This window comes from Pseudophryne corroboree, chromosome 8, assembly GCF_028390025.1.
Source record: "Pseudophryne corroboree isolate aPseCor3 chromosome 8, aPseCor3.hap2, whole genome shotgun sequence".
Lineage (NCBI taxonomy): Eukaryota > Metazoa > Chordata > Amphibia > Anura > Myobatrachidae > Pseudophryne > Pseudophryne corroboree.
In genome coordinates this window covers 401,034,668-401,058,395 of record NC_086451.1, presented here as the reverse complement: position 1 = coordinate 401,058,395, position 23,728 = coordinate 401,034,668, and the positions used below count along the sequence as shown (strand labels likewise).

General features: G+C 45.9%; 1 pseudogene; it reads right to left on the bottom strand.

The window, feature by feature from the left end:
- Window positions 1-1,071: 1,071 nt before the first annotated feature.
- Window positions 1,072-23,728, bottom strand: part of LOC134949885 (cytochrome P450 2G1-like) — a 138,736-nt pseudogene continuing 116,079 nt past the window's right edge.

The following is a 23,728-nucleotide window of genomic DNA, read 5'->3' as shown; positions in this document are numbered from 1 at the left end:
CCAATAGAAATATATTTTTTGCTCTGGATCACACACAGAGGATATATAGCAGTAGTGTACTGCAGCTGCAGTACTAGTTATCAGAGTGACTCACCAATTAAATATATTTTTGACTTTGGATTACACACAGATATAGTAGTAGTATTAGTGTACGGCAGCCGCAGTACAGAGTGGCTTTGGATCACATAGAGATATATTGCAATAGTTAGTGTACAGCAGTACACAGCCACACCAGGTCTGTCCTATACACAGCCACAGTATGCTAGTGCAGTGCACTACTGTACTGTGCAGAGTCAAACACAGTGACTGACACAGCACACCTACACAAGCAGCACTGCTCTCTCCTTCCCCCCTCTGCTCTCTCTTACCTCCTTTTGCTTTTTCCTGTCCCCTTCTGCTCTCTCCTGCCCCCCTTTGCTCTCTCCTGCCAATTCCCTAACTACAGCAGCACAGAAGGAACACGTCCTGTGCACTCTCCAAGTCCGGAGTGAAGATGGTGCCGATCACCGGGGACTTCTATAGAATCCAAAACCCGCGAGACCCGACAGCGGAATGATGACATTTTGCCTCGTTTTCAGATCTGAGTTAGGCGTGAAAAACCGAGCCTAACTTAGATCAGGGCTTGGATCCCCAAGTTCGGGCATGTTCAGTTCTCAGAGAACCAAACCCGCTCTTCCCTAATGTGTGTGTGTATGTATACACACACACACACACACACACACACACACACACACACACACGTAGAGTAAATATACTTAGAAAAATTGCATAATACTGTACATTATAAGTGCAGAAAGCAAATACTACAAAAAATTACATACAGTATTAAGTCACCTCAAATTCTCAGCAAGTAACCACTTAGGGGTATACAGTATTTACTAGAGTGCAGGTTTTTAAAAGTGGAGATATTGCTCACAGCAACCAATCAGTTTACATTTTTTTTTTCATGGAACACTTTCTGATTGGTTGCTATGGGTAATATCTCCATTTCTAAAAACCCTCACTTTAGTAAATATATACTCATAAATAAGTTGGGATGGACACCTAAATGTTCTGAGCTCATCCTAGAAGTTAACGCGGAATAAAAGCAACTTTGTACGGTTTGGGAAAGTTTATCAGTCCAGATATATTGGGTGTAATGTCCAGCTCTTCCCGTGGCACAGGGGACTTCAAGTTAAAATTTTGCAGGATGGTGACAAAGAAGAGAAACAGTTCCATTCGTACCAGGGGCTCTCCGATGCAGTTTCTCTTTCCTATGGAGTGTGAGGACATAGCAGTTAATTATGTGTCACATAATACTATAATAACTTATCTTACATTTAGGAAATGGGTGCTCTAAGCAAATACTCATTGATTTAGGAGTTAAACCAAAGGAAAAATATTAATACAATATACAGTATACAATACAGTATATCAAATACAATCACAAATTATAAATATCCAGTTATAGAAAGTAATTAAAATTAGAGAAATTTGGGCTTACTTAACAACATTGTATTTCTAAGTGCAAATACCTGCCTTCACTGCCTGCTTTTCAACGCTAGATAAAAGCTAACTGATTGGGTGCTGTGTTCATTGAAAAGATTGCATCTAAATGCAATTTTAGTAAATTAGCCATTTGAGTTTTAATTTCTCAATTAAATCATTCATAGGGCGGTATTCATATAATATATCACGCCCAATCTCCTCTCTAAAGTGATCCCTGTTATAGCACATATTGCACCCATAGTAATTAGGTTTAGCTGCGTAAAGGGTTGGGAGGCCTCGCTACCCCACCAAATTTGAATCACTAGCATATTTAAGGAAGACACAGAACACTATTCAGTGCCAGCATATTAGCTCACTTACCTTACTCCAGTGTTTGCTTATGATTCCTGATTGTGTAGCAGGCTCTGGTTATGCCGACTACCATTCTCAGCCATCTAAGTTCTGCTACCATGCCAGGGACCCTGACCTTAGCTATACTGACTATGCTATTGCCTGCTGATTCTGCACTTCGCTTCTGATACACTCCAATACCATCAACCCTTAGGGGGCAGCTGGAGAGCTGCAACCTGCGGACTCCCAGCAGCAATGGCCATCCTGCCTTGTGGCGGTTCTTGGCGAAGACCAGGGGGGTCCATTAGACTTTGTGCCTCGAGTCTCAGCAAAAATCCTAGTCTGGCAGTATCTTATCAACCCAGAAAGGATCCATTCCACTCAATGTTTATCTGTTGTTGGTCTGTGTGTAAATTGCATAATACAAAGTTCCTGAGTTTCTGAGATATAACCGTAGAGATCTGCTTTTGCTTTACTACTCCACATACAATAACTGACACTGTGCATAATTCATTGGCTGCTGTATGAATCGAATATGAATGGGATTTGCAATTTTGAAAGGACTGTGCAAAAGTCTGCGAATAAACCAACAAATTATATCCAAATGAGAAATTAGGTTATTTTGAATTGAACAGGTTGGAAGGTTTAATGATACAAAAATATATAAGTAACTGACATTTTGTGCTTAATCCCAAGTAGCCACCTTGCTTTAATACACAGTATTTTACTGAAATTTGTTCCAGGGGAAATATCACTACTGAAAGACTACTGTAAAAGTCTCCGTAATATTTTAACAGTACAAAAAGTTAAAACATGTCTTCATATATTCAGGTACAGGTACACGTGCAATGTCAGACTTCTTAAAGGCACGGGGTCAGACTGGCCTATAGGAGTACAGTGGAAATCCCTGGTGGACCCAACTGCTTGAGGGCCCCACCCTTTTTTCTAATGTCAGGTTCCAGACACTGCACTCGACTTATAAACATACTCTCTCGGATTCTGCGGGAGATACCCGGTTTCTCAGGTAGTCCCCCGCAGTCCTGGAAAAGTGGGCAACCCTCCCGCATTCTGCCCATTTCCTAGTGAAATGAGCAGAATGGGAGATAAATACAGCAAAACTGTGGACCCGGCAGAGGGGGCGGGACCTAGTGACATGGTTATATGCTAGTTGCATCATTGTAGCTCCACCCCTATGCAAATACTGCTCAATCGCATTTATTTAATCATCAAGTGGGCAGGGCCTAAGGACACAATTGTCTAGGCCCTGGTTCCATCACCACCCACCTGATTCTCCCCTCCGGGCATCTCCCAGAGGAGATAAATGTAGGTAAGTATGACTATAAATTGTTACTCTATTAGAGGTTACATGTGGGGTCATTCTGACCCATTCACTCGCTGCTGTTTATCGCAGCTGAGCGAACGGGTCTCTACTGTGCATGCGCCGTTGCCGTAGTGCGCCGGCGCATGCCAGACAGCCGAAGACTGTAGCAGGGCAGCGATCACCTCTGCCTGATTGACAGGCAGAGGCGATCGCTGGGGGGGAGGGGGGGAACGGCGGCGTTTGGCTGCCATTCCGTAGGCGCGGTCTGGCAAACGCAGGCGTGGCCAAACCGAATGGGGGGCGGGCCGCAGCGGATGCGTGATGTCACACGCAGCCGCTGCGGCCAGCGGCTGCGACAAACAACTCCCGACCAGCCGCAGGAGCTGTGCTGGCCAGGAGTTACTCCTGAAATACAAAAGCATCACCGATGTGCGATGCTTTTGTATTTGTGTGGGGGGGCAGAACTGACATGCGGGGCGGACTAGCCCTGTGCTGGGCGTCCCCCCGCATGTCAGAGAAGATGATCGTAGCTTTTCTAAATTTAGCACGGCTACGATCAACTCGGAATGACCCCCATGGTCTCTTATGACAGTCCAAGCCTCTGTGGGGGCTGGCTTCACACCCAGTGCCAACTGGACACACCTGTTAAGCAGGGGCCATCCCCCTGGTGGGCCCTTCAAGCCCCAGTCCAACACTGTAAAGGCATGTAACTTTATAGGACATAATACGGCTGATTCAGAGATGGGAACAAAGCAAACAAAAAAGAACAAACCATGTTGCATGTAGGGTAAAAACTGGCTGCTTGGCATGTAGCTCATAAATACCGGTCTGCTTCATTGTATACTGCAGTAAAGAGTTCAGCTAGAGCATACTCTTCCTAACTACTGTACAAGTGCCTTACAGTGTGCAATAACCTGCGAGATGCAGGTACAGATACAATTCCTGTTAAGGGGGGTACTCACGGGAGAGATGTGTGCTGAACGATCTTAACACAGACCGCTCAGCACACATCTCTCACCCCGCTCAGCACAGCGCGATGTGCTGAGCGAGGGGGAAAGCCGACGGGGGGCCGCTCGCTTCACACAACGGTGAAGTGAGCGACCCGCTAGATTGAGCCTGCATGCAGGCTCAATCTAGCACAGGCGATAGCGATGCGCGGCTATCGCTGGGGGGCATACACACGGCAGATCCGTGCTTAAAATCTAAGCAATCTAGCAAGATTGCAGCAAGATTGCTTAGATTTTAAGCACGTATCTCTCCGTGTGTACCCCCCTTTAGCCTGCCCATATATTAAGCAGCAATATTGTAAAATGCAAACCTGGTGTGATTTAAAATTAAGGATGATTTAAGAATATGAGCAGACTCACCAGAATCTCACCCATGTCTGAGGGATGCAATCAATTTACCGACAATCAAAATCCTGACGGTCAAAATACAGACAGAAATTGAACGATGGTCAAAATACCGACAAGGTCAAAATCCCGACATGGACAAAATACCGATATTTAAAATACTGACTGATCAAAAAGTCGACATACACACACAAAAAAGAAAAGAAAACTTGTGTCGGCTTTTTGACCTGTCGACATTGTAAATGTCGGTATTTTTACCTTGTCATTATTTTAATGTCTGTGTTTTGTCCATGTCTGGATTTTTACCTTGTCGGTATTTTGACCGTCGGTCAATTGCTGTTGGGATTTTGACTGTTGGGATTTTGATTTTAGGTATATCATATCGATCCCATGTCTGAATCTCGCAGGCTATTACAGTAAGACCCTACTGTAAATCTATCTGCACATTTTAAATCTGGCCCACCTGCAGTGCTATACAGTGTTGAAAAAGTGTAAATGTGTTCTATTATTTGCATTGCTCCCAACTTTGAATTGGTCCCAATATATACAGTATATAGTAGAGATGAGTGGATTCGGTTCCCTGAGAACCGAACACTACCAGACTTCACTACCCGAGCCCGGATCCAAGTCAGGCTCGGGTTTTCCCGCCTGACTCGGGAACCAGCACTAGGCAAAATGTCATCATCCCACTGTCGGATTCTCGCAGGGGTTTGGATTCCATATAAGCAGCCGCGTGTCACCGCCATTTTCACTCAGGCATTGGAGAGTGTAGAGAGAGGAGGTGTCTCTGTCCTCAGTGTCCTGCACCAGTTAAGTGGTATTGTCTTGTGCTGTATCAGTCCAGTCACAGTGGTTGTGTCCTCTGCTGCCATGTGTATAGTGCTGCTGTATAAGTCCTGTCCAGTCGTACTGTCTTGTGCTGCATCAGTCCAGTGGTGGTGTCTTGTGCTGCATCAGTCCAGTCACAGTGGTGTTGTCCTCTGCTGCAATATGTCCAGTGCTGCTGTATAAGTCCAGTCCAGTGGTGCTGTGTTGTGCTGCATCAGTTCAGTGGTGGTGTATTGTGCTGCATCAGTCCTGTCACAGTGGTTGTGTCCTCTGCTGCCATATGTCCAGTGCTGCTGTATAAGTACAGTCTATTGCAGTGGTGCTGTGTTGTCCTGCATCCGTAAAGTGGTAGTGTCTTGCGCTGCATCAGTCCTGTCACAGTGGCGGTGTCCTATGCTGCCATATGTCTAGTGCTGCTGTATAAGTCCAGTCCATTGCAGTGGTGCTGCGTTATCCTGCATCAGTCCAGTGGTGGTGTCCCTGTGCTGCTGTATATGTTCAGTGATACTGTTGTATATGTCCACCGACAGTATAATTCCAGTGGTACTGGCATATAATTCCAGTGGTACTGGCATATAAATCCAGTCCAGTGATACTGCCATATATATCACGCGATACTGCTGTATATGTCCAGCGGTACTGCTATATAAATCCAGTAATACTGCCGTATAATTCCAGTGATACTGGCATATAATTCCTGCGGTACTGCCATATAAATCCAGTCCAGTGATACTGCCGTATATGTCAAGTGGTACTGCTGTATAATTCAAGTGGTACTGCCATATAATTGCAGTGGTACTGCCATATAATTCCAGTGGTACTGGCATATAAATCCAGTGCAGTGATACTGCCGTATATGTCCAGTGGTACTGCCATATAAATCCAGTGATACTGCCGTATATGTTCAGTGTTCATGCCGTATAAATCCAGTGGTACTGGTGTATAAATCCAGTCCAGTGATACTGCCGTATATATGTCCAGTGGTACTGCCATATAATTCCAGTGATACTGCCGTATAATTCCAGTGAAACTGCCCTATAATACCATTGGTACTGGTGTATAATTCCAGTGGTACTGGTGTATAAATCCAGTCCAGTGATACTGCCATATATGTCCAGTGATACTGTCATATATGTGCAGCGGTACTGCTGTACAAATCCAGTGATACTGCCGCATAATTCCAGTGGAACTGGCAAATAATTCCAGCGGTGCTGGTGTATAAATCCAGTCCAGTGGTACTGCCATATAATTGCAGTGGTACTGCCGTATATATCCAGTGGTCATGCCGTATAAATCCAGTGGTACTGGCGTATAAACCCAGTCCAGTGATACTGCCGCATATGTCCAGTGGTACTGCCGTATAAATCCAGTCCAGTGATATTGCCATATAAATCCAGTGGTGCTGCCATATAATTCCAGTGATACTGCAGTCTAATTCCAGTGGTACTGGCGTATAAATCCAGTGATACTGCCATATAAATCCAGTCCAGTGATACTGCTGTATTACTCCAGTGGTAGTGTCGTATAATTCCAGTGAAACTCCAGTATAATTCCAGTGGTAATGCCATATAATTCCAGTGATACTGGCGTATAAGTCCAGTGATACTGCCGTATAGATCTAGTCCAGTGGTACTGCCATATAAATCCAGTGGTATTGCCCTATAATTCCAGTGATACGGACGTATAATTCCAGTGATCCTGCCGTATAATTCAAATGGTACTGGCGTATAAATCCAGTGATACTGCCGTATAAATCCAGTCCTGTGGTACTGCCATATAAATCCAGTGATACTGCCGTATAATTACAGTGATACTGCAGTATAATTCTAGTGGTACTGGTATATAATTCCAGTGGTACTGGCGTAAAAGTCCAGTGATACTGCCCTATAAATCCTGTCCAGTGGTACTGCCATATAAATCCAGTGGCACTGCCGTATAATTCCAGTGATCCTGCCATATAATTCCAGTGATACTTCTGTATAAGTCCAGTCCAGTGGTGCTGCCATATAAGTTCAGTGGTGCTGTCGTGTGCCGTATATTATTTACTCCAAATAAAGGGGTATTAATATTTAATCCAAATAATTTTCACAGGGTTTGCCCTTTGTGATGTAGAGGTACACTCTCCTGTGCCGCATATTGTGTTATATAACCTCAGAAAAATAATGGAGAACACAAATTTGGAGGATAAAATAGGGAAAGATCAAGAACCAATTCCTCTTAGTGCTGAAGCTTCTTCCACTAGTCATGACATAGATGATAAAATCTTATCAATGTCATCTGCCAAAGCCGATGCCCAATGTCATAGTAGAGGGCAAGTGAAATCTTAAAAGCCAAAGTTCAGTAAAAAGACAAAAAAAAAATTGAAATGGTCTGAGGAATAACATAAACTTGCCAATATGCCATTTATGAAACGGAGTGGCAAGGAACGGCTAAGGCCCTGGCCTATGTTCATGACTAGTGGTTCAGCTTCACATGACGATGGAAGCCCTCATCCTCCCGCTAGAAAAATTATAAGAGTTACTGTGCGTTTAAGATGGTATCACAAATCCCCAAGAAGAGTCCAAGTGTGTCAGCGGTTGCGATGCCTGACCTTCCCAATACTGGACGGGAAGAGGTGGCTGCTTCCATGATTTGCACGCCCTCTGCAAGTGCTGGAAGGAGCACCCACAATCCAGTTTCTGATATTCAAATTGAAGATGTCACTGTTGAAGTACACCAGGATGAGGATATGGGTGTTGCTGACACTGAGGAGGAAGTTGACGATGAGAATTCTGATGGTGATGTGGTTTGTTTAAATCAGGCACTAGGGTAGACACCTGTTGTCCATGGGATGAATAAGCCCATTGTGATGCCTGGGCAAAATACCAAAAACCCACCTCTTCGGTATGGAATTATTTCTCCACAAATCCGGACAAGAGGTGTCAAGCCGTGTGTTGCCTCTGTCAATCTGTAATAAGTAGTGGTAAGGACGTTAACCTCCTAGGAACATCCTCCCTTGTAGGTCACCTGCAGCGCATTCATCAGAAGTCAGTGTCAAGTTCATAAACTTTGGGAAAGCGCTTAAGAGGTCCACTGACACCTAAATCCTTTCTTCCTCTTGTACCCAAGCTCCTGCAAGCCACACCACCAACTCCCTCAATGTCAACTTCCTCCTCAGTCAGGAAAGTCAGTAGTCTTGCAGGCCATGTCACTAGCAAGACTGAGGAGTTCTCTACTAACCAGGATTCCTCTGGAGGATTCTTGAGTGGTATTCATACTGCTGCTGCTGCTGCTGCTGTTGTTGATGCTGGGAGTCGATCGTCATCCCAGAGGGGAAGTCGGAAGACCACTTGTACTACTTCAACTAAGCAAATTACTGTCCAACAGTCCTTTGTGAGGAAGATGAAATATGACAGCAGTCATCCTGTTGCTAAGCGGATAACTGAGGCCTTGACAGCTATGTTGGTGTTTGACGTGTGTCCGGTATCCGCCATTAAATCAGTGGAACTTAGAGAATTGTTTGGGGTAGTGTGTCCCCGGTACTAAATCCCACCTAGGTTCCACTTCACTAGGCAGGCGATACCAAGAATGTACAGAGACGTCAGAAAAAGTGTCCTCGGTGTCCTAAAAAATGCATTTGTACCCACTGTCCACTTAACCACGGACATGTGGACAAGTGGAAGAGGGCAGACTAAGGACTATGGCACAATGGCTTACCCCAATGAGACTCTCCTGGGGATTTGTGATATCGGAAAATGCCACCAATATTGTGTGTGCATTACATCTGGGCAAATTCCAGCATGTCCCATGTTTTGCACATACAATTAATTTGGTGGTGCAGAATTTTTTGAAAAATTACAGGGGCATGCAGGAGATGCTGTCGGTGGCCTGAGAAATTGCGGGCCACTTTCCACATTCATCCACTATGTGCCGAAGACTGGAGTGCCATCAAACACTCCTGAACCTGCTCTGCCATCACCTGAAGCAAGAGGTGGTAACGAGGTGGAATTCAACCCTCTATATGCTTCAGAGGATGGAGGAGCAGCAAAAGGCCATTCAAGCCTATACATCCACCTACGATATAGCCAAAGGAGGGGGAATGCACCTGACTCAAGCACAGTGGAGAATGATTTCCATCTTGTAAAAGGTTCTCCAACCCTTCGAACTTGCCACACGTGAAGTCAGTTCAGACACTGCCAGCTTGAGTCAGGTCATTCCCCTCATCAGGCATTTGCAGAAGCAGCTGGATAAAATGAAGGAGGACCTAAAATGGAGTGATTCTGCAAAGTATGTGGGACTTGTGGATGGAGCCCTTCATTCGCTTTTCCAGGATTCAAGTGTGGTCAATCTGTTGAAATCAGTACTACATTTTGCCAACCGTGCTCGATCCTAGGTTTAAAGTCTACGTTGTATCTCTCTTTCCGGCAGACACAAGTCTGCAGAGGTTCAAAGACATGCTTGTGAGAAAATTGTCAACTCAAGCTGAACGTGACCCGTCAACAGCTCCTCCTTCACTTACTCCCACAAATGGGGCTGCAAGAATTAGGATAAGATTTCCTAGCCCACCCGCTGGCGATGATGCAGGGCAGTCAGGAGCGAGTGCTGACATCTGGTCCGTTCTGAGGGACCTGCCAACGATTACTGACGTCTACTTTCACTGCATATGATTTTGTCACCATTGAAAGAATGGTGGATGATTTTATGAGGGACAGCATCCAAGTAGGCATGTCAGACAGTCCTTAAGTATGACATGTCTACTGTCACTGCATATGATTTTGTCACCATTGAAAGAATGGTGGATGATTATATGAGGGACAGCATCCAAGTAGGCATGTCAGACAGTCCTTACGTGTACTGGCAGGAAAAAGAGGCAATTTCGATGCCCTTGCACAAACTGGCTTTATTGTACCTTAGTTGCTCACCCTCCAGTGTGTACTCAGAAAGAGTGTTTAGTGCAGCCGGGACGTAGGAGGTTACTTCCACAAAATGCAGAGAAGATGATGTTCATCAAAATTAATTATAAATTCCTCCGGGAAGACCTTTGCCAGCAGTTGCCTACAGAAAGTACAGAGGAACCTGTGATGGTGGATTCCAGTGGGGACGAATTAATACGTTGTGAGGAGGAGGATGTACACACTGAAAGGGGTGAGGAATTGGAGGATGAGGATGAGGTCGACATCTTGCCTCTGTATAGCCAGTTTGTGCTAGGAGAGATTGATTGCTTCTTTTTTGGTGAGGGCCCAAACAAACCAGTCATTTCAGCCACAGTCGTGTTGCAGACCCTGTTGCTGAAATGATTGGTTTGTTAAAGTGTGCATGTCCTGTTTATACAACATACGGGTAGGTGGGAGGGCCCAAGGACAATTCCATCCTGCACGTCCTTTTCTTTGTTGCATCATGTGCTGTTTGGGGACTAGTTTTTTAAAGTGCCATCCTGTCTGACGCTGCCGTACAACTCCAGGGGTACACACGTATAAGTCCAGGGGTATTGCCGTATAAGTCCAGTCCAGTGGTGCTGTCTTGTGCAGCATCAGTCCAGTGGTGCTGTCTTGTGCAGCATCAGTCCAGTGGTGGTGTCTTGTGCTGTCATAAGTCCAGTGGTTGTGTACTGTGCTGTATATTATTTACTCCAAATAAAAGGCTTATATACAGTACTTATATTATTATCCAAATAATTTTTACAGGGTTTGCCCTGTGTGATGTAGGGGTACGCTGCCTGTATTGCATATTATTATAATAGCTCCAAATAAAAGGGTTATTGTTATCCAAATTAATTTTACTGGCTTTGCCGTGTGTGTGTGTGTGTGTGTGTGTGTGTGTGTGTGTGTGTGTGTGTGTGTATGTGGTTTAGGGGTACGCTCTCCTGTGCCACCAATATTGTGTGTGTATTACATCTGGGCAAATTCCAGCACTTCCCATGTTGATTGTGCCGCACACTTATGTCACTTAGCTTAGTCATACAGCTACCTCATTACGCCTCTTTTCTTCTTTGCATGATGTGCTGTTTGGGGGCCTATTTTTTAAATTTGCCATCCTGTCTGCCACTGCAGTGCCACTCCTAGATGGGCCAGGTGTTTGTGCCGCTTAGGTTAGTCATACAGCTACCTTGGTGCAACTTTTAGGCCTAAAAACAATATTGTGAGGTGTGAGGTGTTCAGAATAGATGGGAAATGAGTGGAAATGAATGTTATTGAGGTTAATAATACCATAGGATCAAAATTACCCCCAAAGTCTTTGATTTTAGCTGTTTTTATGTTTTTTTTTTCAAAAATCATCCAGATCCAAAACCAGAACACGAAAAGGTGGTTTTGGCAAAACTAATCCAGATCCAAAACATGAGGATGGAACCATAAGCAAAACCAAAACACAAAACACCCATTGGTCCTGAGCTGTATGCAATGTTTAAGTAGTTCAATGATCTTTTGAAACTGTGAATGCGCAAAAATATCTACAAAGTATTAGAGATGAGCGGGTTCGGTTCCTCGGAATCCGAACCCCCCCGAACTTCAGCCTTTTTACACGGGTCCGAGGCAGACTCGGATCTTCCCGCCTTGCTCGGTTAACCCGAGCGCGCCCGAACGTCATCATCCCGCTGTCGGATTCTCGCGAGGCTCGTATTCTATCGCGAGACTCGGATTCTATATAAGGAGCCGCGCGTCGCCGCCATTTTCACACGTGCATTGAGATTGATAGGGAGAGGACGTGGCTGGCGTCCTCTCCGTTAGAATAGATAGAGACACTTGAGTTGATTTACTACTAACTTAGTAATTTTGGGGAGCATTAGGAGTACTCAGAGTGCAGAGTTTTGCTGATAGTTACTAGTGACCACCACCAGTTTTATTTATTATTTAATATAATCCGTTCTCTGCCTGAAAAAAAACGATACACAGTCACATACCATATCTGTGCTCAGCCTCAGTGTGCTGCATGATAATATCATCTATGTATATCTGACTGTGCTGAGTGCTCACTGCTCACTCAGCTGAATTGTGGGGGAGACTGGGGTGCAGTTATAGCAGGAGTACAGTGCACACTTTTGCTGCCAGTGTGACTGACCAGTGACCACCAGTATATTGTCTGCCTGAAAAAGTTAAACACTCCTGTGGTGTTTTTTTTTTTATTCTATAAACGCATTCTGCTGACAGTGTCCAGCAGGTCAGTCATTCATTATATTATATAAATATTTACCTGCAGTAGTGTTAAATTTTTTTTGTTCATCTCTATCATCTTTATCATCTCTATATTAGCAGACGCAGTACGGTAGTCCACGGCTGTGGCTACCTCTGTGTCGTCAGTGCTCGTCCATAATTGTATACCTACCTGTGGTGGGGTTTTTTTTTCTATCTTCTTCATACTAGTAGTTTAGGAGTCTGCTGACAGTGTCGAGCAGGTCCGTCATTATATTATATATACCTGCAGTAGTGATATATATATATTCTTTATATCATTATCATCTCTATACTAGCAGACACAGTACGGTAGTCCACGGCTGTAGCTACCTCTGTGTCGTCAGTGCTCGTCCATAATTGTATACCTACCTGTGGTGGGGTTTTTTTTTCTATCTTCTTCATACTAGTAGTTTAGGAGTCTGCTGACAGTGTCCAGCAGGTCCGTCATTATATTATATATACCTGCAGTAGTGATATATATATATTTTTTATATCATTATCATTTCTATACTAGCAGACGCAGTACGGTAGTCCACGGCTGTAGCTACCTCTGTGTCGTCAGTGCTCGTCCATAATTGTATACCTACCTGTGGTGGGGTTTTTTTTTCTATCTTCTTCATGCTAGTAGTTTAGGAGTCTGCTGACAGTGTCCAGCAGGTCCGTCATTATATTATATATACCTGCAGTAGTGATATATATATATTTTTTATATCATTATCATCTCTATACTAGCAGACGCAGTACGGTAGTCCACGGCTGTAGCTACCTCTGTGTCGTCAGTGCTCGTCCATAATTGTATACCTACCTGTGGTGGGTTTTTTTTTTCTATCTTCTTCATACTAGTAGTTTAGGAGTCTGCTGACAGTGTCCAGCAGGTCCGTCATTATATTATACATACCTGCAGTAGTGATATATATATATTTTTTATATCATTATCATCTCTATACTAGCAGACGCAGTATGGTAGTCCACGGCTGTAGCTACCTCTGTGTCATCAGTGCTCGTCCATAATTGTATACCTACCTGTGGTGGGGTTTTTTTTTTCTATCTTCTTCATACTAGTAGTTTAGGAGTCTGCTGACAGTGTCCAGCAGGTCCGTCATTATATTATATATACCTGCAGTAGTGATATATATATATTCTTTATATCATTATCATCTCTATACTAGCAGACACAGTACGGTAGTCCACGGCTGTAGCTACCTCTGTGTCGTCAGTGCTCGTCCATAATTGTATACCTACCTGTGTGGGGGGTTTTTTTCTATCTTCTTCATACTAGTAGTTTAGGAGTCTGCTGACAGTGTCCAGCAGGTCCGTCATTATATTATATATACCTGCAGTAGTGATATATATATATTTTTTATATCATTATCATCTCTATACTAGCAGACGCAGTACGGTAGTCCACGGCTGTAGCTACCTCTGTGTCGTCAGTGCTCGTCCATAATTGTATACCTACCTGTGGTGGGGGTTTTTTTTTCTATCTTCTTCATACTAGTAGTTTAGGGGTCTGCTGACAGTGTCCAGCAGGTCCGTCATTATATTATATATACCTGCAGTAGTGATATATATATATTTTTTATATCATTATCATCTCTATACTAGCAGACGCAGTACGGTAGTCCACGGCTGTAGCTACCTCTGTGTCGTCAGTCACTCGTCATCCATAAGTATACTAGTATCCATCCATCTCCATTGTTTACCTGAGGTGCCTTTTAGTTGTGCCTATTAAAATATGGAGAACAAAAATGTTGAGGTTCCAAAAATAGGGAAAGATCAAGATCCACTTCCACCTCGTGCTGAAGCTGCTGCCACTAGTCATGGCCGAGACGATGAAATTCCATCAACGTCGTCTGCCAAGGCAGATGCCCAATGTCATAGTACAGAGCATGTAAAATCCAAAACACAAAATATCAGTAAAAAAAGGACTCAAAAATCTAAAATTAAAATCGTCGGAGGAGAAGCGTAAACTTGCCAATATGCCATTTACCACACGGAGTGGCAAGGAACGGCTGAGGCCCTGGCCTATGTTCATGGCTAGTGGTTCAGCTTCACATGAGGATGGAAGCACTCAGCATCTCGCTAGAAAAATGAAAAGACTTAAGCTGGCAAAAGCACAGCAAAGAACTGTGCGTTCTTCGAAATCACAAATCCACGAGGAGAGTCCAATTGTGTTGGTTGCGATGCCTGACCTTCCCAACACTGGACATGAAGAGCATGCGCCTTCCACCATTTGCACGCCCCCTGCAAGTGCTGGAAGGAGCACCCGCAGTCCAGTTCCTGATAGTCAGATTGAAGATGTCAGTGTTGAAGTACACCAGGATGAGGAGGATATGGGTGTTGCTGGCGCTGGGGAGGAAATTGACAAGGAGGATTCTGATGGTGAGGTGGTTTGTTTAAGTTAGGCACCCGGGGAGACACCTGTTGTCCGTGGGAGGAATATGGCCATTGACATGCCTGGTGAAAATACCAAAAAAATCAGCTCTTCGGTGTGGAAGTATTTCAACAGAAATGCGGACAACAGGTGTCAAGCCGTGTGTTGCCTTTGTCAAGCTGTAATAAGTAGGGGTAAGGACGTTAACCACCTCGGAACATCCTCCCTTATACGTCACCTGCAGCGCATTCATCATAATTTAGTGACAAGTTCAAAAACTTTGGGCGACAGCGGAAGCAGTCCACTGACCAGTAAATCCCTTCCTCTTGTAACCAAGCTCACGCAAACCACCCCACCAACTCCCTCAGTGTCAATTTCCTCCTTCCCCAGGAATGCCAATAGTCTTGCAGGCCATGTCACTGGCAATTCTGACGAGTCCTCTCCTGCCTGGGATTCCTCCGATGCATTCTTGAGTGTAACGCCTACTGCTGCTGGCGCTGCTGTTGTTGCTGCTGGGAGTCGATGGTCATCCCAGAGGGGAAGTCGTAAGACCACTTTTACTACTTCCACCAAGCAATTGACTGTCCAACAGTCCTTTGCGAGGAAGATGAAATATCACAGCAGTCATCCTGCTGCAAAGCGGATAACTGAGGCCTTGGCATCCTGGGCGGTGAGAAACGTGGTTCCGGTATCCATCATTACTGCAGAGCCAACTATAGACTTGTTTGAGGTACTGTGTCCCCGGTACCAAATACCATCTAGGTTCCATTTCTCTAGGCAGGCGATACCGAAAATGTACACAGACCTCAGAAAAAGACTCACCAGTGTCCTAAAAAATGCAGTTGTACCCAATGTCCACTTAACCACGGACATGTGGACAAGTGGAGCAGGGCAGACTCAGGACTATATGACTGTGACAGCCCACTGGGTAGATGTATTGACTCCCGCCGCAAGAACAGCAGCGGCGGCACCAGTAGCAGCATCTCGCAAACGCCAACTCTTTCCTAGGCAGGCTACGCTTTGTATCACCGCTTTCCAGAATACGCACACAGCTGAAAACCTCTTACGGCAACTGAGGAAGATCATCGCAGAATGGCTTACCCCAATTGGACTCTCCTGTGGATTTGTGGCATCGGACAACGCCAGCAATATTGTGTGTGCATTAAATCTGGGCAAATTCCAGCACGTCCCATGTTTTGCACATACCTTGAATTTGGTGGTGTAGAATTATTTAAAAAACGACAGGGGCGTGCAAGAGATGCTGTCGGTGGCCAGAAGAATTGCGGGACACTTTCGGCGTACAGGCACCACGTACAGAAGACTGGAGCAACACCAAAAACGCCTGAACCTGCCCTGCCATCATCTGAAGCAAGAAGTGGTAACGAGGTGGAATTCAACCCTCTATATGCTTCAGAGGTTGGAGGAGCAGCAAAAGGCCATTCAAGCCTATACAACTGACCACGATATAGGAGGTGGAATGCACCTGTCTCAAGCGCAGTGGAGAATGATTTCAACGTTGTGCAAGGTTCTGCAACCTTTTGAACTTGCCACACGTGAAGTCAGTTCAGACACTGCCAGCCTGAGTCAGGTCATTCCCCTCATCAGGCTTTTGCAGAAGAAGCTGGAGACATTGAAGGAGGAGCTAACACTGAGCGATTCCGCTAGGCATGTGGGACTTGTGGATGGAGCCCTTAATTCGCTTAACAAGGATTCACGGGTGGTCAATCTGTTGAAATCAGAGCACTACATTTTGGCCACCGTGCTCGATCCTAGATTTAAAACCTACCTTGGATCTCTCTTTCCAGCAGACACAAGTCTGCAGGGGTTCAAAGAACTGCTGGTGAGAAAATTGTCAAGTCAAGCGGAACGCGACCTGTCAACATCTCCTCCTTCACATTCTCCCGCAACTGGGGGTGCGAGGAAAAGGCTCAGAATTCCGAGCCCACCCGCTGGCGGTGATGCAGGGCAGTCTGGAGCGACTGCTGATGCTGACATCTGGTCCGGACTGAAGGACATGTCGTCTACTGTCACTGCATATGATTCTCTCACCATTGAAAGAATGGTGGAGGATTATATGAGTGACCGCATCCAAGTAGGCACGTCAGACAGTCCGTACGTATACTGGCAGGAAAAAGAGGCAATTTGGAGGCCCTTGCACAAACTGGCTTTATTCTACCTAAGTTGCCCTCCCACAAGTGTGTACTCCGAAAGATTGTTTAGTGCCGCCGCTCACCTTGTCAGCAATCGGCGTACGAGGTTACTTCCAGAAAATGTGGAGAAGATGATGTTCATTAAAATGAATTATAATCAATTCCTCCATGGAGACATTCACCAGCAGCAATTGCCTCCACAAAGTACACAGGGAGCTGTGATGGTGGATTCCAGTGGGGACGAATTGATAATCTGTGAGGAGGGGGATGTACACGGTGATGAATCGGAGGATGATGATGAGGTGGACATCTTGCCTCTGTAGAGCCAGTTTGTGCAAGGAGAGATTAATTGCTTCTTTTTTGGTGGGGGTCCAAACCAACCCGTCATTTCAGTCACAGTCGTGTGGCAGACCCTGTCACTGAAATGATGGGTTGGTTAAAGTGTGCATGTCCTGTTTATACAACATAAGGGTGGGTGGGAGGGCCCAAGGACAATTCCATCTTGCACCTCTTTTTTCTTTCATTTTTCTTTGCGTCATGTGCTGTTTGGGGAGTGTTTTTTGGAAGGGCCATCCTGCGTGACACTGCAGTGCCACTCCTAGATGGGCCAGGTGTTTGTGTCAGCCACTAGGGTCGCTTATCTTAGTCACACAGCTACCTCATTGCGCCTCTTTTTTTTCTTCTTTGCGTCATGTGCTGTTTGGGGAGTAGTTTTTGGAAGGGCCATCCTGCGTGACACTGCAGTGCCACTCCTAGATGGGCCAGGTGTTTGTGTCGGCCACTAGGGTCACTTATCTTAGTCACACAGCTACCTCATTGCGCCTCTTTTTTTTCTTCTTTGCGTCATGTGCTGTTTGGGGAGTATTTTTTGGAAGGGCCATCCGGCCTGACACTGCAGTGCCACTCCTAGATGGGCCAGGTGTTTGTGTCGGCCACTAGGGTCGCTTAGCTTACTCACACAGCTACCTCATTGCGCCTCTTTTTTTCTTTGCATCATGTGCTGTTTGGGGAGTGTTTTTTGGAAGGACCATCCTGCGTGACACTGCAGTGCCACTCCTAGATGGGCCAGGTGTTTGTGTCGGCCACTTGGGTCGCTGAGCATAGTCACACAGCTACCTCATTGCGCCTCTTTTTTTCTTTGCATCATGTGCTGTTTGGGGAGTGTTTTTTGGAAGGGCCATCCTGCGTGACACTGCAGTGCCACTCCTAGATGGGCCAGGTGTTTGTGTCTGCCACTTGGGTCGCTGAGCTTAGTCATCCAGCGACCTCGGTGCAAATTTTAGGACTAAAAATAATATTGTGAGGTGTGAGGTGTTCAGAATAGACTGAAAATGAGTGGAAATTATGGTTATTGAGGTTAATAATACTTTGGGATCAAAATGACCCCCAAATTCTATGATTTAAGCTGTTTTTTAGGGTTTTTTGAAAAAAACACCCGAATCCAAAACACACCCGAATCCGACAAAAAAAATTCGGTGAGGTTTTGCCAAAACGCGTTCGAACCCAAAACACGGCCACGGAACCGAACCCAAAACCAAAACACAAAACCCGAAAAATTTCCGGTGCACATCTCTACAAAGTATTATGCTGCATGGATTACACAGACTGTATGCACAAAGATGCTGGCGTTATTGGTACAGTAGGTATCAAAAACAATGAAAGAGATGGCCACTCCAGGGCATACTTTCCTACTCTCCAGGATCCTGCCGGGGACTCCTGATTTTTGGGGTAGTCCCCCGCACCCCAGAAGAGTGGCCATCCCTCATGCATTCTGCCCACTTCCAAGTAAAGTTGGCAGAACAGTATCAAGAATCTGGGTCCATGCGGAGGGTGCGAGTCCTAGTGACCCATTTCTATGTTAAACACGAAATTTAGATTCAAGAATGAACACAGCTGCGTCCATTATTGTCTAACGTGGTCTTATGCTCAAGATGACATCTGTCTACAATGCCCGCACTTTTCTAACTGTAGTTTCCCTAATCTTACAGGGAAGTAAAGGTTGAACTAGGCAGTATGGAGGTAATTTGATTATAGCTCCCAAAGTATTCTGCTACCTCATACTTCTATAGGCCAGCCTAAAACTCCTAGGTAATCAGAGTCGGACTGACCCACAGGGGTACAGGGGAAACCACCAGTGGGCCCCACTGCCTGAGGGCTCACTGAGGGTCCACTCCTTCCTCTTGGGATCAGGTTCCAGACTGTGCAATTGCATTATACATGATAGATATGTTGCATTACACTACACAAGACAATTGTGTACTTCAATCCTCTGTGGAGGCTTGAAATCCCTTTGTATGCTGGCCACACCCCTAAATAATGCAAATTGAAGCTTTACTGCATAGTATCTCATTCTGATTTACTTTCTTTCGTTTTGAAATGTATAGACCCATTTGTTAACTATGTGGTTTGCCTTGCTGTTTGTTTAAGGTAATTTATTGCTTGCCATTCTAAGGGGTTCACTACGATATGCCGGCGGTCGGGCTCCCGGCGACCAGCATACCGGCGCCGGGAGCCCGACCGCCGGCTTAACGACAGTGTGGCGAGCGCAAATGAGCCCCTTGTGGGCTCGCTGCGCTCGCCACGCTACGGGCACGGTGGCGCGCTACACGCGCCACACTATTTTATTCTCCCTCCAGGGGGGTCGTGGACCCCCACGAGGGAGAATAAGTGTCGGTATGCAGGCTGTCGGGATCCCGGCGCTGGTATACTGTTGCGCCGGGATCCCGTCAGTCGGCATACAGATGACCACCCATTCTAAGGCGTGGGGAGTGGTTGTAGATTCCAATTATTGGGATCACATACAGTATTTCTGTATTAAAGTTCCATTCTGTAGGCTGTGCATATATTATCTAAGTGTGATAAAATTGTCACATAACTGCAGCATTCTACCATATTTCAACCGAAGTGAAAAAGAAGGAGACCAATCTATAAAACCCCCCAGAAAACGAAAGAACTATTTTTGAAAAAACAAATGTGAGTTCACTTACTCTTCATATCATTCACCTCCTGATTGTTTAATCTGATTATATAACCCCGAACTACCTGAGTTGGACTTTTTAAAACCATCTATTTTACCAAGACATTCTTTTACAGTATGTGTCCCTTTTTTTTTTAATGCACAGCTGCACCAATGCAATTTTACCTTACAATTAAAAGTCCTGTCTGAATTACCATTGCTTTTTTTTACCCTCACTCATATCCTCGTATTTATTAAAGTCCAAATCATTTTCTGCACCCATATTATCTATGGCCCTCATTCCGAGTTGTTCGCTCGGTAAAAATCTTCGCATCGCAGCGATTTTCCGCTTAATGCGCATGCGCAATGTCCGCACTGCGACTGCGCCAAGTAAATTTGCTATGCACTTAGTAATTTTACTCACGGCTTTTTCATCGGTCTGGCGATCGTAATGTGATTGACAGGAAATGGGTGTTACTGGGCGGAAACAGGCCGTTTTATGGGCGTGTGGGAAAAAACGCTACCGTTTCCGGAAAAAACGCAGGAGTGGCCGGAGAAACGGAGGAGTGTCTGGGCGAACGCTGGGAGTGTTTGTGACGTCAAACCAGGAACGACAAGCACTGAACTGATCGCAGATGCCGAGTAAGTCTGAAGCTACTCAGAAACTGCTACGAGGTGTGTAATCGCAATATTGCGAATACTTCGTTCGCAATTTTAAGATGCTAAGATTCACTCCCAGTAGGCGGCGGCTTAGCGTGAGCAACTCTGCTAAAATCGCCTTGCGAGCGAACAACTCGGAATGACCTCCTATGTTTTTATGTCACTTCAAACTAAATTTACACCATTGAGCTAATTGTACACTGCTTTTCTCACCTACATTTCTGCAAATCTACTGCTATGATTCTCTTACAGCCTCCACTTCTAGTTCCAGTTTCCCTCCACCTATTTACCTACTCCACGCTATGTCCAGGTTTTCATGTACTCCAGTGGTGCAAGTAGAAAAAATGTCATATAGGTACTGTGTGCGCGCACCAAAGGTGCGCGCTCCCAAAAATGGGTGTGGCCAAATGCCACACAGGGCGTGGCCAATGAAAATGGGGGTATGATACACATATGGGGGGAGGGGCAGATACACATATGACCCCAATAGTGCCAGATACATGTTGCCCCACAGTGCCAGATATACATTGACCCACAGTGTCAGATATACATTGCCTCACAGTGCCAGATTCACAAATGCCCCCAGAGTGCCAGATATACATTGCCTCACAGTGCAAGATGCAAAAATGCCCCCAGAGTGGCAGATATACATTGCCTCCCAGTGCCAGATACACAAATGCCTCCACTGTGTCTGATATACATTGCCCTTAGTGCCAGATACTGAAATGCCCCCACAGTGCCAGATATGCCCCAGCGCCAGATGCAGAAATGCCCCCTGTGCCAGATACACATGTCCCCCCAGTGCCAGATATGCCCTCAGTGCCAGATACACAGGTCCCCACAGTGCTAGATACACATGTCCCCACAGTGCCAGATATGCCCCCAGTGCCAGATACACATGTCCCCCCAGTGCCAGATATGCCCACAATGCCAGATATGCCCCCAGTGCCAGATACACATGTCTCCGCAGTGCCAGATATGCCCCCAGTGCCAGATACACATGTCCCCACAGTGCCAGATAAGCCCCCAGTGCCAGATACACATGTCCCCCCAGTGCCAGATATGCCCACAATGCCAGATATGCCCCCAGTGCCAGATACACATGTCTCCGCAGTGCCAGATATGCCCCCAGTGCCAGATACACATGTCCCCCCAGTGCCAGATATGCCCACAATGCCAGATATGCCCCCAGTGCCAGATACACATGTCTCCGCAGTGCCAGATATGCCCCCAGTGCCAGATACACATGTCCCCCAGTGCCAGATATGCCCCCAGTGCCAGATACACATGTCCCCCAGTGCCAGATATGCCCCCAGTGCCAGATATGCCTCCAGTGCCAGATACACATGTCCCCCCAGTGCCAGATATGCCCCCAGTGCCAGGTATACATGACACCAACCCCCCTTCCCCTGCTGCTCACCGCTGCTGCTGTCCTGTGTGTGTGTGAGGGGAGGAGAGTGCAGCGTGCGCCTCTCCTGCTCCTCAGTCTCTGACAGCAGTGCAGGTGTCTCCCTTCAATTCAGCACCGATCCATGAGCCAATCAAAGCTCTGATTGGCTCACGGGCCATTGCTGAATTGAAGGAAGACACTGAGGTCTCCTCCCCTCGAAGCAGCAGTGGTGAGCAGCAGAGGGAGGTAGAGAGGGAGCGGTGAGGAGCAGCGGCCCGTTGGTGTTGGGTACGGCGTACCCACGGCTAAGTTCTTAAGAGTATGCCATACCCATCTGTACCCACCCACTTGCACCGCTGATCTACTCCCACCATCACTCAGTGTCTACCTAATCATGTATCTTGCCCATGTTCCCAATTTTATCCTCCCTCCCAAGTGTCCTACACCTCCTACTCTCTTCTATTCTGTCACCCCTCTGTTTCCTTTTCCCTCCTCTCCTGTTACCCCACTTTCATTAAATTCTAACCCACCATGGTTCCACTACCCCACCACTCAGCCCTACTACTTCCCTCCTCTCCCTGTCATCTCACTGCACACCCATTTCATTCACACTGAACTCCTTCCCTGCCCACCTCCTGCAGTTTCCCTTCCCAGCTCAGGCAGATGCACCATCACTACTCTCTCATCATCCCTGCCCTCCAAATTAACCTCACTTCAACACTACAGCAACCCTGATAATCTCATTCACATCTCTCGCACAAACTCATACCCCTATCCTGGAATGCCAGATCTGTTTGTAACAAACTGGCACCCACAATTATGACCTTTTCATCTCCAACTCCCTTCATCTACCAATCATTACTGATATCTGGATTACTCCCTCTGACACTACTTATCCTACTGCTCTCTATGCAGAGGGCCTCACATTCACACTCACAATCCATCCCAGGAGTCGCCATGGTGGTGGTGTTGGGGTCCTTTTACCCTCCAGTTACTCCTACCAGCTCATACCCCCAACTCATACCCCCAGAACCGTCCTGTACATTCTCTACATTTGAGGTCCATGCTATACATCTCTTTCAACCTGTCCATCTTTGAGTAGCTATCATTTACCACCACCCCTTCCCCCCGTGGCATTCCCTCCAAATTCCTCAACAACTTTGCTTCCTTGCTTCCTTACTTCGTCCCTTCTGACATTATTCGATATCCCCATAAAATCCCCTGTATTTAAACTTCTTAACCTCACATCTTTGCTTGGTCTCTCCCAGTGGACCTACTCATTCTCCCATGTTAAGGAGAGCTTACTGGATTTGGTCTTCACTCACCGTTGTGATATTTCTGATTTCAACAACTCCCCATTTCCCTTCTCTAACCCCAACTTGCTCTCCTTTAACTTATCTCTCTCTGCTTCTCCATCTCTACCGCCTAAGGCTACCATCACTCAGTGTAACATTGATGCTATTGACGCCACATCGCTATCCTCACTGTTCGACTCACTCCTCTCTCCTATTCTCTTTCTCTCTCATGCCCTGAACAAGCAACTTCCCTATATAATGCATCCATTACTTCTGCTCTTGACTCTGTCACTCCACCAACCACTATTCACCCTCGCAAAGTAACACCTCAACCTGGAACACCAAAATGCACCAGATATCTGCCAAAATGCTCATGTACTGCTGAGTGACACTGGAGGAAATTACTCTCCAAGGCAGACTTCCTTCATTTCAAACT